Source organism: Ptychodera flava, chromosome 1 (assembly GCF_041260155.1).
Source record: "Ptychodera flava strain L36383 chromosome 1, AS_Pfla_20210202, whole genome shotgun sequence".
In the NCBI taxonomy this organism is placed as follows: Eukaryota; Metazoa; Hemichordata; class Enteropneusta; family Ptychoderidae; genus Ptychodera; species Ptychodera flava.
Window position 1 is genome coordinate 61,070,571 of NC_091928.1, and position 13,790 is coordinate 61,084,360.

Sequence of the window (13,790 nt, forward strand, 5' to 3'; positions counted from 1 at the left end):
AAAGTTGGCAAGAAAATGGCCACCTGGCAGCCATGTCGGATGGTATCATAAAAACATTTGACATGCTCATAGAGTACTGTCCTTGTGCCTAGTAAGAAATTTGTCAAGGCATTTGTTAGTAATGGCTCTGGACTTAATATTGCAAGAAAATGGCCACATGGTGGCCATTTGATTCCATTATGAAGACATTTAACATGCCTAGTATGTTGTCCTTGTGCCAAGTCTAAAGAAATCCTTGTTCAAAGTATGAAAACAATTGCTTCAGGCATGTCTGAGATATCTGCATGGACGGACGGACAAAGCACAATTTATAAGTCCCCTGGACTTTGTACGCGAGGACTAACAGAGGAAAATCTTTCAATCTAAACAAGTAATCGTTGATGACACAGTCCCCACTTGTTAATGGGTACTTTGATTACAGGTCCTCAGAGAGGATAGAGTCCTCTTCATTAGGTCTGTGATAAAAATACTTTTGAATGAATTCGCTTGATACATGTCTGAGTTGTAGTTCAGGACATGAAAAAATCGTAATAAAATGGCCACACGGTGGCCATATTGGATCGTATCACAAAACAAATAAATGTGCATATGTATGACATAGGTTAATGTCCTTGTAGCAAATTTGATTAAAATTAAAATTTGATTAAAATTGGTTGAGATATGCCTGAGTTATGGCTTGTACATGAAAAAATCATAACAAAATGGCCTCACAGTGGCCATATTGGATCGTATCACAAAACAAATTGATGTGCATAGCTATGACATTGGTCAATGTCCTTGGACCAAATTTGAATAAAATTAGTTGAAACATGCCTTAGTTATGGCTCTGTACATGAAAAAATCGTAATAAAATGGCCGCCTGGCAGCCATATTGGATCATTTCACCAAAAAAATTGACATGCATATCTATGACATTGGTCAATGTCCTTGTACCAACTTTGAATAAAATCAGTTGAAACATGCCTAAGTTATGGCTCTGTACATGAAAAAATTGTAATAAAATGGCCGCCTGGCAGCCATATTGGATCGTATCACAAAACAAATCGACGTGCATCTGTATGACATATGAATTAATCCTTGTACCAAGTTTGAATGAAATCGCTCCAGGCATCTCTGAGATATCTGCGTGAACGGACGGACGGACGGACTGATGCACGCACGCACGCACACACACACGGACGGACATGACCAAACCTATAAGTCCCCCCGGACCATGTCCATGGGGACTAATAAATATTTTCTTATATTAGTTTAAGTTAAACATATCAATATCAAGGACTAACATGTTGAGTGAGATACCTGATTTGAGATTCTTCATCCAATGTTGTAAATAAGCTGTATCATTGACTTGATTTAATCTGATGGATGTCTGTAGGCTGATGTAATAACACGTATGATGGGATTCACAACGGACTCAGACATCTCAGCTAACACTGGAATTGCATCTCAGGCTGTCACTGTAGAAGTCATTTACAATACCTTGGATTACACTTGATTTGAAAGTCTCCTTTGACAATATTTGGTATTTAGCTCCTAAAGGTAAATTTGTCTTCAATGATTCTGATGCACTGATATTTGCAGGCTGGCTTGATGAAAATTATCAGGAAATATCCATGGTGATCTCGAATACTGTAGATGGTCTGACCAATCATGTAGATTGTACATCAATAAAGCAATAGACTGATGGCTCGGACTGTATCAATTCATGTAGATTGTACATCAATGAAGCAATAGACAGATGGACTGGATCAATTCATGCAGAATGCGCATCAATGCAGCAATAGACTGATGGACTGTATCAATATAGGTAGACTTTTTTCTATGAGGCTACAGGTCACTGTCATTTAATGTTACTCCAATGATGAGATGTGCAATATGTAGATGATCTTCACTGAAGGTGTCGTGTGCAGTGATTGGTTGTATGACTTCCATCTTAATGTCAATAAATTATTCTTGGACTGCGATTATCAGTTTTCCATGCACAATGAAGTAATGGATATTTTGGCTTGTTCAAACATTCATGTTGTCATATGGATCTTCAAAAGCTCACTGTCACAAAAATCATGGCAACTAAATAAAGGTTCAGGTAATGTTATGCTTATCATTGATCAGTTCCATGACACTAATGATAAATAGCTTCGTGCGTAGATCAAATTATAAATGTCATTTGTGAATAATAGAACACATAATTATGTACAACATTGATAATGTCATTAAATGCTTCTCAGGTAATGAGCTGTGGACTATACAGAGTTAAATGTCAGCCAATGATTCTTGATAATGACCTACTACAATTATGTAGATGGCTGGTGTAATGGATTCTGTACATGGTCAGATGGTCTGGGCAATGAATCCTGTAGATGGCCTGGGCAATGAAACCTGTAGATGGTCTGGGCAATGAAACCTGTAGATGGCCTGGGCAATGAACCCTGTAGATGAATCCTGTAGATGGTCTGGGCAATGAAACCTGTAGATGGTCTGGGCAATGAATCCTGTAGATGGTCTGGGCAATGAACCCTGTAGATGAATCCTGTAGATGGTCTGGGCAATGAACCTGTAGATGGCCTGGGCAATGAACCCTGTAGATGAATCCTGTAGATGGTCTGGGCAATGAAACCTGTAGATGGTCTGGGCAATGAATCCTGTAGATGGTCTGGGCAATGAACCCTGTAGATGGTCTAGGCAATGAATCCTGTGGATGGTCTGGGCAATGAATCCTGTAGATGGTCTGGGCAATGAATCCTGTGGATGGTCTGGGCAATGAATCCTGTAGATGGTCTGGGCAATGAATCCTGTAGATGGTCTGGGCAATGAATCCTGTAGATGGTCTGGGCAATGAACCCTGTAGATGGTCTGGGCAATGATGGATCAGCTGCACACCAACATCACTAATGTCACTTTACATTACCATAGCATAGAAACTGATGAACTTTGCATTAATGGTGAGCTATGTCTATGTAGAAGTGAATAAATGCAAGTAAATGTCTTGTGGGCAAGGAAAAGCTAGGTATCACATAGAGCAACGTCACAAAATCTTGCTTCTCCGACGATGAGCTGTGCGCTTTGCAAATAAATGTCCCTAAATGAACCTAAGCTGCATACAGGTGGATTAATTCCATCAAATGTCATCAGGTTCAGATGAGCTGCCATTGGTTCAATGTCACCAAATGTCTTTTGGGTTATGATGAGCTGTTCCATGTTCCATGATAATTTTATCAGATGTGGATCACTATGATGAGCTGTGCACCACATATCCCAGTGTCATGTTTTCTTTGCTAATTATGAGATGACTGCCGCATGGATCTGTGTCAATAAAAGCTTCTTGGGCAAGCTTGAGGTATACACTAAGTGTATCAATGTCACAAATTATTTCTTTGTAAATGAACCACACACCATTTGACCCAATTATGTAATCAAGTATTTCTTGGTCAAGGATGAGCTGTACTTTACACAAATGTTGTTACACATGTTTCTGTGAAAATGGCTGGATTAATGTCACAAAATGTTTCTTGGGCAATGAACTGCATTGATCATTGTATTGTTGTATCAATGGCAAGGATGAGCTGTATATCAAACAATCACTATCCCTAAATGGTTTGTGAGCATTGAGATGGGCATTACATAGATCCACATGTCATTGATTGTCATGAACTGCACATCAGATGATGAACGTCACTAAATGTTTCTTTGGCAATGGGTTGGATACCACATACATCAATGCCACATAATGTTCTTGGGCAATGAGTTGGTTACCACATACATCCATGGAACTGACTGTTTCTTGGGCAATGAGTTGGTTACCACATACATCCATGGAACTGACTGTTTCTTGGACAATGAGTTGGATACAACATACATCAATGTCACCAAATGCTTCTTGGACAATGAGTTGGATACCATGTACATCAATGCCACTTAATGTTTCTAAGGCAATGAGTTGGTTACCTCACATATGTTACTAAATGTTTCTTGGACAACAAGTTGGATACCACATACATCAATGTTACTTAATGTTAAAAAAAGTAATGAACTCGATACTATGTGTGTCTCTTGGGAAATGATATAGGAGTTATTTGACACAAAGTCACCCAATATGCCTTGGATAACAATATGAAAAATCTTATTAATTGTTAGTTTGATACTGTTGAGATGAATAGAATGACTTTCTATCACACTCAATGTATCTTGGGGAATGCACCACATATATATTTGCCATTCAATCCAGACTGAATCATCATGGGTTGCACTGTATGTTGAGTATATAGTGTAAAAGAGGTTTTGTAAAAATGGACTGTATATATTCAATTAATGTTGCTAACTTTGACCTAATGTCGATGAGAGCAAGTGATAAGCGATTCTGCAAAATCACTGGAACCTGAATATCATAGTGGGAAACTTCCAATTGCAAGTTTCAATTTCATGTTGAAAGATGTAACTGCTGCTTGTTTTACTACAATTAATGTTGGCTATCATAGTCAAATTTCATAGAATGTGTTTTTTCATATGGAAACTTATCAATAACCTATCACAAAACACCAGTAACCATATCTGACACATTGATTCATTATGGCAGTGATAGTTTGGCTGAATTCTTGTCATACAGTCAGAATATGGTAAACAATCACAGAGTCCAGATCAACCATTTCACCAATGTGGTTTGGTTCAAACGTATTGTTATGTTTGGCAATTGTAAACAGGGAAAAGGGTGAACTTATTGAAGTTTTTTCTGTAGCGTGGAAAAAAGAAGTTTTGTCTCATACACTTTGGATCCTTTCCAATATGAAGCAAACCAACCTTTTCCAGCTGAAAAAATGCAATTTACATGTTGAATGAATAAGCATATTTGGTGGGTCTTTTTATCTATTTCATAACCCTCTGTAAATCTGGTGGGCAGATTTATAATAACAAGTTTTGTGGCAGTTGTTCAGCTGTATTCAACATAAAAATGAAAAATCCTTGCTTAAGTACCAAGTACTGGTGGCTGATAATTGTATTTGTTGTTAACTACCAACAATCCAAACTAACAACCCTATTATTATTAATGAATGTGGTATCCATAACTTATATTTTCCATTTTGTTGATTATTGGTTTTATTTTTCTGGAATTAATGGCAAACATTGAAAGACAATGCTGAGCGACAACAATATTCAGGCTGACTGCATTCAGGTTACGAACATCACTTCAAGGTGCTGACAATATGTTGGTTGAATTTGAACTGCTTGAGTTGAAACTCAGAGCCTCATTGTTGGCATTACATTTTACACTATTACAGCTTGCTTCACTTAGAGAGGTTCACTGACAGCTATTTATCTGGGATCATCACAGATGGCATTTAATAAAATTCTTCTCTATCAGTAGCCAGTGTGGATATTCACGGCCAGTAAACAGAGTGGGACAATCACTACTGGTGTTTGGTACATCACAGAATGTCACTGCTCATGTTAAGTTGTAACTTGACTTTCACTTGATAACTGTCACTTCTGGTGTTCAATTGGAGAATGAAATTGATTGTGTTCAGTTGGTGAGCATCACTGTGGGTCTTCAGTTGGTGACCTGGACTGTGGATATTTTGGTGACTGCTTGTGTTGGTGCAGTTGGTGACTGTGACTGTCACTGTCCAGTTGGTGACTGTTCCTGCCAGTTTTCAGTTGGTGACTGTTCCTGCCAGTTTTCAGTTGGTGACTGTTCCTGCCAGTTTTCAGTTGGTGACTGTGACTGTCACTGTCCAGTTGGTGACTGTTCAGTTGGTGACTGTCACTGTCCAGTTGGTGACTGTTCAGTTGGTGACTGTCACTGTCCAGTTGGTGACTGTTCCTGCCAGTTTTCAGTTGGTGACTGCCTCTGTTAGTGTTCAGTTGGTGACTGTTCAGTTGGTGACTGTTCAGTTGGTGACTGCCTCTGTTAGTGTTCAGTTGGTGACTGTTCAGTTGGTGACTGTCTCTGTCAGTGTTCAGTTGGTGACTGTTCAGTTGGTGACTGTCTCTGTCAGTGTTCAGTTGGTGACTGCCTCTGCCAGTTTTCAGTTGGTGACTGTCCCTGCCAGTTTTCACTTGGTGACGGTCACTTTGGATGTTATGTCTCTAACTGTCGTTGTTGTGACCTGTAATTCTAACTCTGTGCTTGCATGGTTTTCTGTTGATGGCAGTTTTACTTGAGATATTTCTTCAAATACGGAGAATTCTGCAAGTATAACACATGAAAAGTTGTTTTTTAGAGTGATTCACTTATTAAGGCATGCTTGAATTTCTTCATAAACAGAAATTCACAGTGACTACAATATCTCAATATCAACTCTACACAGACAAAACAATTCTTTGGATACAACTCCCTAGTTGCTTTGTACTTGATGTAGATATGACTAAATAGGTTCCAAAATGTTTTGCTTCAAACATTTCCTGAGAAATCTACAAAACTATAAGTAATACTTCATACATGCTTCAATGGTCTTATAGAGTATTAAGTGCAAAGTGCATTGGTTAATATTGCAAGTACTCTGCATGCAAACAAGTTTAGAGATATTTAACATACTCTACAGGGAAAATCATGATGCTCTTTCCATTTCTTAAGTATCATCAAATTGAAACCTTTCAACTTAGTGATTTTCAATGAAGTCTAAATGTTTTATACAAATCAGTGTTTGAGAACATTTACTGTAAGGGGTAGATTGTTTCAATTTTCATTTTGGTGTTTTTTTTTTAAATAAGTACTGCCACACACTGTGACTCATAAAATGCAAAAGTAAAAATAATCACATTTTTTGTATATAAAGCTATTACTTAAAAAAATAATGTACACTGTAAATATTTTACAATATTCACAATTTAGTATTTCTAATCAAAAACATAAAAATAAAGATATGAACTTCGTGTAAAGATTAAGACCATTTCACATCTCTTTCTCCTTGAAAGAAATAACCTTTGTGTGCAGTTACAAAATAGTATCGTCACATCATGTTGAATAGGAAAGCTTTATGCTAAAGATTATACATCATAGACATTGGAGGGGGGATTATACATCATAGACATTGGAGGGGGATTATACATCATAGACAGTGGAGGGGGATTATAAATCATATACAGTGGTGGGGGATTATACATCATAGACAGTGGAGGGGGGATTATACATCATAGACAGTGGAGGGGGATTATACATCATAGACAGTGACAGTGGTGGGGGGATTATACATCATAGACAGTGACAGTGGAGGGGGATTATCATAGACAGTGGAGGGGGATTATACATCATAGACAGTGGAGGGGGGATTATACACTATAGACAGTGGAGAGGGAAGATTAATTTATACACCATACACAGTGGCATGAGACAATTATACACCAATGGAGGGGAGGGGAGGATTATACAACATAGACAATGGAGGGAGATTATATACCATAGATGGTGGAGGGGTCTGTGCCCCCACCCTAAACCAATATATGATTACGCACATCAAGGTTAGAAACAAATATAACTATATTGGAATATAGTTTCACTGATCCAGTATATTGACACAATAATGACACATGATATATCATTACTCTACACCATACTACATTGTACGGTACTTGACCAGACTACACTAGATTCTGTATTGCGTTCCATTACACTACACCACACCACACTATTCTGTATTGCGTTCCATTACACTACACCACACCACACCACACTATACTGTATTGCGTTCCATTACACTACACCACACCACACCACACTATACTGCATTAGACTAGACAAGATTAAATTCTGCATAGCATTTAATTAAACTACACAACACTGCATAACAGAAGGTGCTGCACTGCACTAGCTATGTGTATAGCATTGCATGTATATGCAGACTACACTAAAGTCAGATTGCACAACACACATAACTATCTACTTGCTCAAGTCCATTCACTGGCAATTGTTATTGAATTATTGAGCAAAAACAACAGTCAATAAAAGGTACTCTCATATTTACTACTGCAAACATAAACATGAATACCTCTGACCCAGCAGGGAAGTCATAGGGTAGCTAGATAAGGCCACAGGTCATAGGTCAGCTACATAAGGTCACAGGTCAACTAGAATACTGGAAGGTCACAGCTAACAGATTCAAAGAAGATCTGTGGAGAGAGACTCCTTTGGACTGAGCACAGTGAACTACAGACAACTACACACAGAATAGAGGTTACATTGATACCTCAGAAAAAGGAAAGTGGTAGAATCAATATTAGTACAATTCAAAGTGCATTCAAAGAAGGCCAGGATGAAGACATTTTTGGTATAAGCAGAAAGTCGGGGCATGTGGTAAGATGATATAAATTCTATTCATCTGAAATAAAATGCTCTAATTTCACTTTCTCCAACATATACAAAGAAAGAATGTGATACTGTAATTTCCTGCAGTATCCTTCCTTGGCAATGGGCTAGTGGTATGTGAAAATCAACGGAGTCACCTATGGTGATAGCCTAATAAATGGTGTTCCCTGCAGAATCTATGATGATAGCCTAATATATGGTTATCCCCTTTAAACTGTATATGATGATGGTCTTGCCTGTGATAATCCCTCAGTATCTATGATAATGTGATCATCCATGCATTATCTATGCTGATATCCTAACCAGCAATAATTACACGTGTAGCCTGGCATGTAGGTATCCCTGAAATCTATCTATGGTGATAGCCTAGTATATTGTGGCAATGCCTGTGGTATCTATGGTGCTAGCTAAGCATGTGGTAATCCCTGTGGTATCTATGGTAACAGCCAAGCATGTGGTTACCCCTGTGATATCTAAAGTGATAGCCAAGCATGTGGTTACCCCTGTGATATCTAAAGTGATAGCCAATCATGTGGTGATAACTGTGATATCTAAAGTGATAACCAATCATGTGGTCACGTGATAACTGAGATATCTAAAGTGATAACCAATCATGTGGTAATCCCTGTGGTATCTATGGTAACAGCCAAGCATGTGGTTACCCCTGTGATATCTAAAGTGATAGCCAATCATGTGGTGATCCCTGCAGCATTACAATCCCTGCAGTATATATGGTGATAGAACAGTGTGACTGGACTATTTATGATAATAGGAAAGTGTGTTGTTACGACTGTGGGTGAATCTTTGGTAACTACCATATGTGTTAGAATGGCAGTAGCACTATGTTTTCAAGCAAGACTGTTGTTCTGTTTTCATATCTGCGCTGAATGGATGCATGGTTGTTATAGCAGCAGCATTCATGGGGATAGCCCAATGTGTAGCCATGCCTGGGGTTGCTATTGTGATAGGGTACAGCACATACTGGAACGCCTGTTGTTTCTATGGTGACAGTCAAGAGTGTTGCTGTGTTCCTTGTAGCCTTGGTATTGTAACCAAGAATCTTGCCATTCTTATAGTGCTACATGGTGATTACAGCTGATGTACCGTAAAATTCCCAATTGAGGCCGCACCTCTAATTGAAGCCGCATCCTGACTTTGAAACATTGTCTTGGCTCATTGTTTGCCCATTTTGGGTTTTTGAATTGTACCATTATAGAAGCCGCACCCCTTCTCTGAGCCCATCATGAAACAATGCATGCTGAAATTCACACCAGCTGGCTTGCATCGCGTCATTGACTTGTGCTAATGATTGACAGGTGTCTTTCTTACAGAAAAAATACACAAAAAAAGTTCCTTTTTAACACTACTACCATTGTGCATTTTGTCATTGATAGTAACAAAAGTACAAACAATGCCCCATGTATCGGCACGTTTGTGTGTATGTTTGAACACGGCCGAAGTTTTTGTCAGTGTGGTAAACACTGCCATAGTCAATTACCTGATGCAACAATTTTGAAGCAACGGTGTTTGTGTACAAGTTAAAATAGTTGAGAGATTGAGATACCATGTTTCAAATACGTAGTTTTCATTCAATACCCACGTACCCTTACCGATGCCTGACGTACAACACCACCACCTGCATCATATTGACATAATGAACTACCTATACTGTTCTGAATGACCATGGTGGGTGCATATAAGCTTGTACACGTTCCGTTTTTGATCATGAGAAAATAAATTTGACCACCAAACAGTTGACAAATACATGCCAGTAAAGTTACCAAAGGTCATTCACTTGCCTTTATTGCACTATCCGAGTATGAGCCACCGGTTCGGCAACACAAGTAAATCTGTAAATCAGGGGACCCGTCTGCCATGGACGCTTAATTTATGCTAATTTTATGCCAGATTTTTTTCAACACCATTTGATCTTCTATCGCTTTCAAAATCGACCGTACACGTCCAAAGAAATTGATTGTACAATCTCCGAATACAGCAGTGACATTTTTTGTGAAATTTCAGCGTCCAAAAACCCCTAAACTTGAAACAAAGACATCATGCATGCTGGTCAACATGGCCGACCTTAGTGAGACTATTCTATTTAGGGGACGGGGGTCAGCAGGGTCAGAGAATCAAGAAAGTACTGGAAAAACGTGTCATTTTCCTTACGATTATGTCAAGGGAACTCCAGTTTCCCATTGTTTTAACATCTTTAATAGTTTCCTTATTATCTAAAAGGAATTTTACCAAGTTTAAACGACCAAATTCACTCTCCTAACGTTTCTATATTGGAGTTACACTAGGGTAGGGGCTTTTTATGCGGGTAATTTATTCACGCAGAATTCATTGGTACTAATTTGCATAACAATAGCGATTGCCCCTGCAATGCTTGGTGAGCATTGAGAAAAATATCGAAACACAGGAAATGTACGTAATTGAAGCCGCACCGGGACTTCAGTGCGTGATCCCAGGGGTCCCTCAAAAATGTTTCTAATACAAGCCGCGGCTTCAATTGGGAATTTTACGGTAGTCTGAATGCTGAGGGTATAGTGCAAACTTTCACTACTGAAAGTTTATAGCATACAATATATTATTACATGCCTCGTATATCGAACGTCGCGCGCTCCAAAGGATTCAATGGTAACTCGCCGATGACGTCGCGGGCCGCATAGTCATCACTGGACTGAAAGTGAACCGGAACTATTTTCAACTTGAAAACTTTTGGATGCAGAAGTCTGAAATTTCAAGTTTTGCACGGAAAATCCGGTTTTTGGAAAATTTCGCATAAAAATATTGATAAACCGCATAACAGTAGTTTAAATATATCAATGCGCAATTCAATGATGAAAATCGTTCTATTTTTAACGTTTTTCGTCTAAAATGAAAATAAAGCATTTGACTATAATTTGCCAATAAACGTAAATATTTTTGGTGCAAACTGAGTAAGAGAGGCATGTAATAAAAACATTATAGCCCACACATGGGACTATGTACCCTCGGGGCAAGAGACCATTTGCCCTCCTTACGTCGGGCAAATGGTCACCTGCCCTCGGGCACATAGTCCCATGTTTGGGCTATAATACATAATATTGTATGTGTATCAGCACCATGGTCCATCAAAGTAAATTAATTACAGTATGTATTAATCAAACACTTTTAAGAATTTTATGTCATGTTCTGACTGCTGTCCAGGGACAATTGAAATGTAATAAGAAAATTTATTTTTGTTTGACAGACAAATTTTGCATGTTACTACTCAAAGGCATTTCGTAGTAATGGCGGAGTGTATGTCTGTCTTTGTCTCTTGTAATGCAACCTTGTATGAAGGCATACATTTCAATTTGTACTGGCAGTATACACTACCATTAGTATCAAAATGATAATATATGGTTGTACCGTAGCAGATTGTGACAGAAATTACCATTGGCATCAACACTACTATATCATTATTTATATAACAAGTCATCGTTGATGACACAGTCCCCACTTATTAATGGGTATTTGATTACAGGTCCTCAGAGAGGATAGAGTCCTCTTCATTAGGTCTGTGATAAAAATACTTTTGAATGAATTCGCTTGATACATGTCTGAGTTATGGTTCAGGACATGAAAAAATCGTAACAAAATGGTTGCACAGTGGCCATATTGGATCACATCACAAAACAAATTGATGTGCATAGCTATGACATTGGTCGATGTCCTTGTACCAACTTTGAATAAAATCGGTTGAAACATGCGGATATGCCTGAGAAATGGCTCTGTACATGAAAAAATCGTAATAAAATGGCCGCCTGGCGGCCATATTGGATCGTATCACAAAACAGATTGACGTGCATATGTATGACATAGGTCAATGTCCTTGTACCAACTTTGAATAAAATCGGTTGAAACGTGCCTGAGTTATGGCTCTGTACATGAAAAAATACCGTCAATGACGCTGTACCTTCTCTAATGTGTGGCCAGGTCAGGTATTGGTGTTGGCATGGAGTTGTTGGTAAATAGTTGATGATGTAGGGGCATGAGGTGGGATATGGACCCAAAGAACCCAAAAGATGATTAAATACATCAATCAAAAAATTATAAGCTACAGTATAAACTGCCTAAAGATAGTTCAATGTGGAAAAAAGTTAAACAATTCAGAAATAAGAATAAACAGTCCAAAATAGTAATGACGCACTTCCTTACTGACCTGAGTGCATGTGAAATACACAACCTGGCATCTGTAAATTAAATGTATACCAAGTGATCATTTCCAGTCACTTTTAACTGTTTTTAATGGATTTTCCAAAGAGTCCTGTGGAAATGATGAAAAACGCTCATCTGGTCTTGTGTTTGTATAACCTCATGGCTGATAATTGTCATAGTATTGAAAAAAAATTGAAAGTGAAGAAATTACTGTTTTTAATAGGCATATTTTCCTTGAAATACATGACCGTGTAAAGAATATATGCTAAAAGTGTTTGAGAGTAAATTTCTTTTCAAAAAATAATTTAATTTGTGACCAAAGGATTTTTATTCTTTGAGTTTACAAATTCAAACATTGCAATTTGTTCAATCATCTTGTGCAGTGCAAAATTTATAAAATGACTGAAAACAAAAAAAATTGGCAGAATTACAGTCTTTGTGATGTAAAATTATGGGTTGACATCACGATAACTGTTAATCTGTTTGAAGTAATAATATACTATAATTTAAAAAAGAAAAATTCATGCAGAAACGGTAAAATATATTGTCAGCAATGTAGTGTTAATTTTGACTTTACATCAAAATATGCCTTTGCTGGATACCAAATATATAGGGCGAAATATCAGCCATGTTCAGCAAAATCCACACAACAGCATTGATCCTTTTCTAATTTGATTTGATTTGCTTATGTTATCCTTGTATGACGGTCAGTACAATATGGAACTTGAACACAACACAGTGAATAAGTATGCTGTAAATCAGGGTTTTACATGACGCGCATTTCTGCGTCCTTTACGCATAAAACCGGACGCAGGACCCCTCAAAAACTAAACCACGCGTCCCTTGGGACGCAGCAATATCTGTTGCTGGTGTACACCTTGCGAAGCTGCTGAACACGTAAAAACACATCCCAGTAAACCTTACCGACCCCGTACTTAACCCTTAAAGTGCCGCGTCGGTTTATAAACCGACACGGCATTCTCGCTCTCAGCGCCACGTCGGTATATAAACCGACAGTGATTGCGTTCTATGCTTATGCCTAACTTAGCTATGCATTGCCGAACTCAGCCAGAAGGAGGGTATTCCTGACCCTTTGAACCCAGTTTAGTACCATATAAGGACTAAAATAATGACATCATGCAGCCTAACGATCGAAAATTCCAGTAATTTATGCGAACTTTCTTCAAAAGAGGTCAGCGGTTTTCATGAATATTTAATCAGGTCTGCAGTTTCACCCGTACGCGGATACGGCCACAGTGCACTGAACGAAACACGTACGTACGTTTTGAAAGCTTTACCATGCCGTAGA

General features: G+C 38.3%; 1 long non-coding RNA gene across 9 annotated transcripts in view; it reads right to left on the bottom strand.

Annotated features, from left to right (window-relative positions):
• The window catches only part of LOC139142320 (uncharacterized), a 76,735-nt gene that overhangs the window by 4,422 nt on the left and 58,523 nt on the right, over nucleotides 1–13,790 (bottom strand). For 4 of the 9 annotated variants that reach the window (XR_011554356.1, XR_011554355.1, XR_011554359.1 and 1 more), the window contains one exon: nucleotides 1,300–6,181. This is a non-coding gene — a long non-coding RNA (uncharacterized lncRNA). Of the gene's footprint in view, nucleotides 1–1,299; nucleotides 6,182–7,979; nucleotides 8,101–13,790 lie in introns of all 9 variants that reach the window. The other 5 variants (XR_011554363.1, XR_011554362.1, XR_011554357.1 and 2 more) reach the window with 4 other exon arrangements.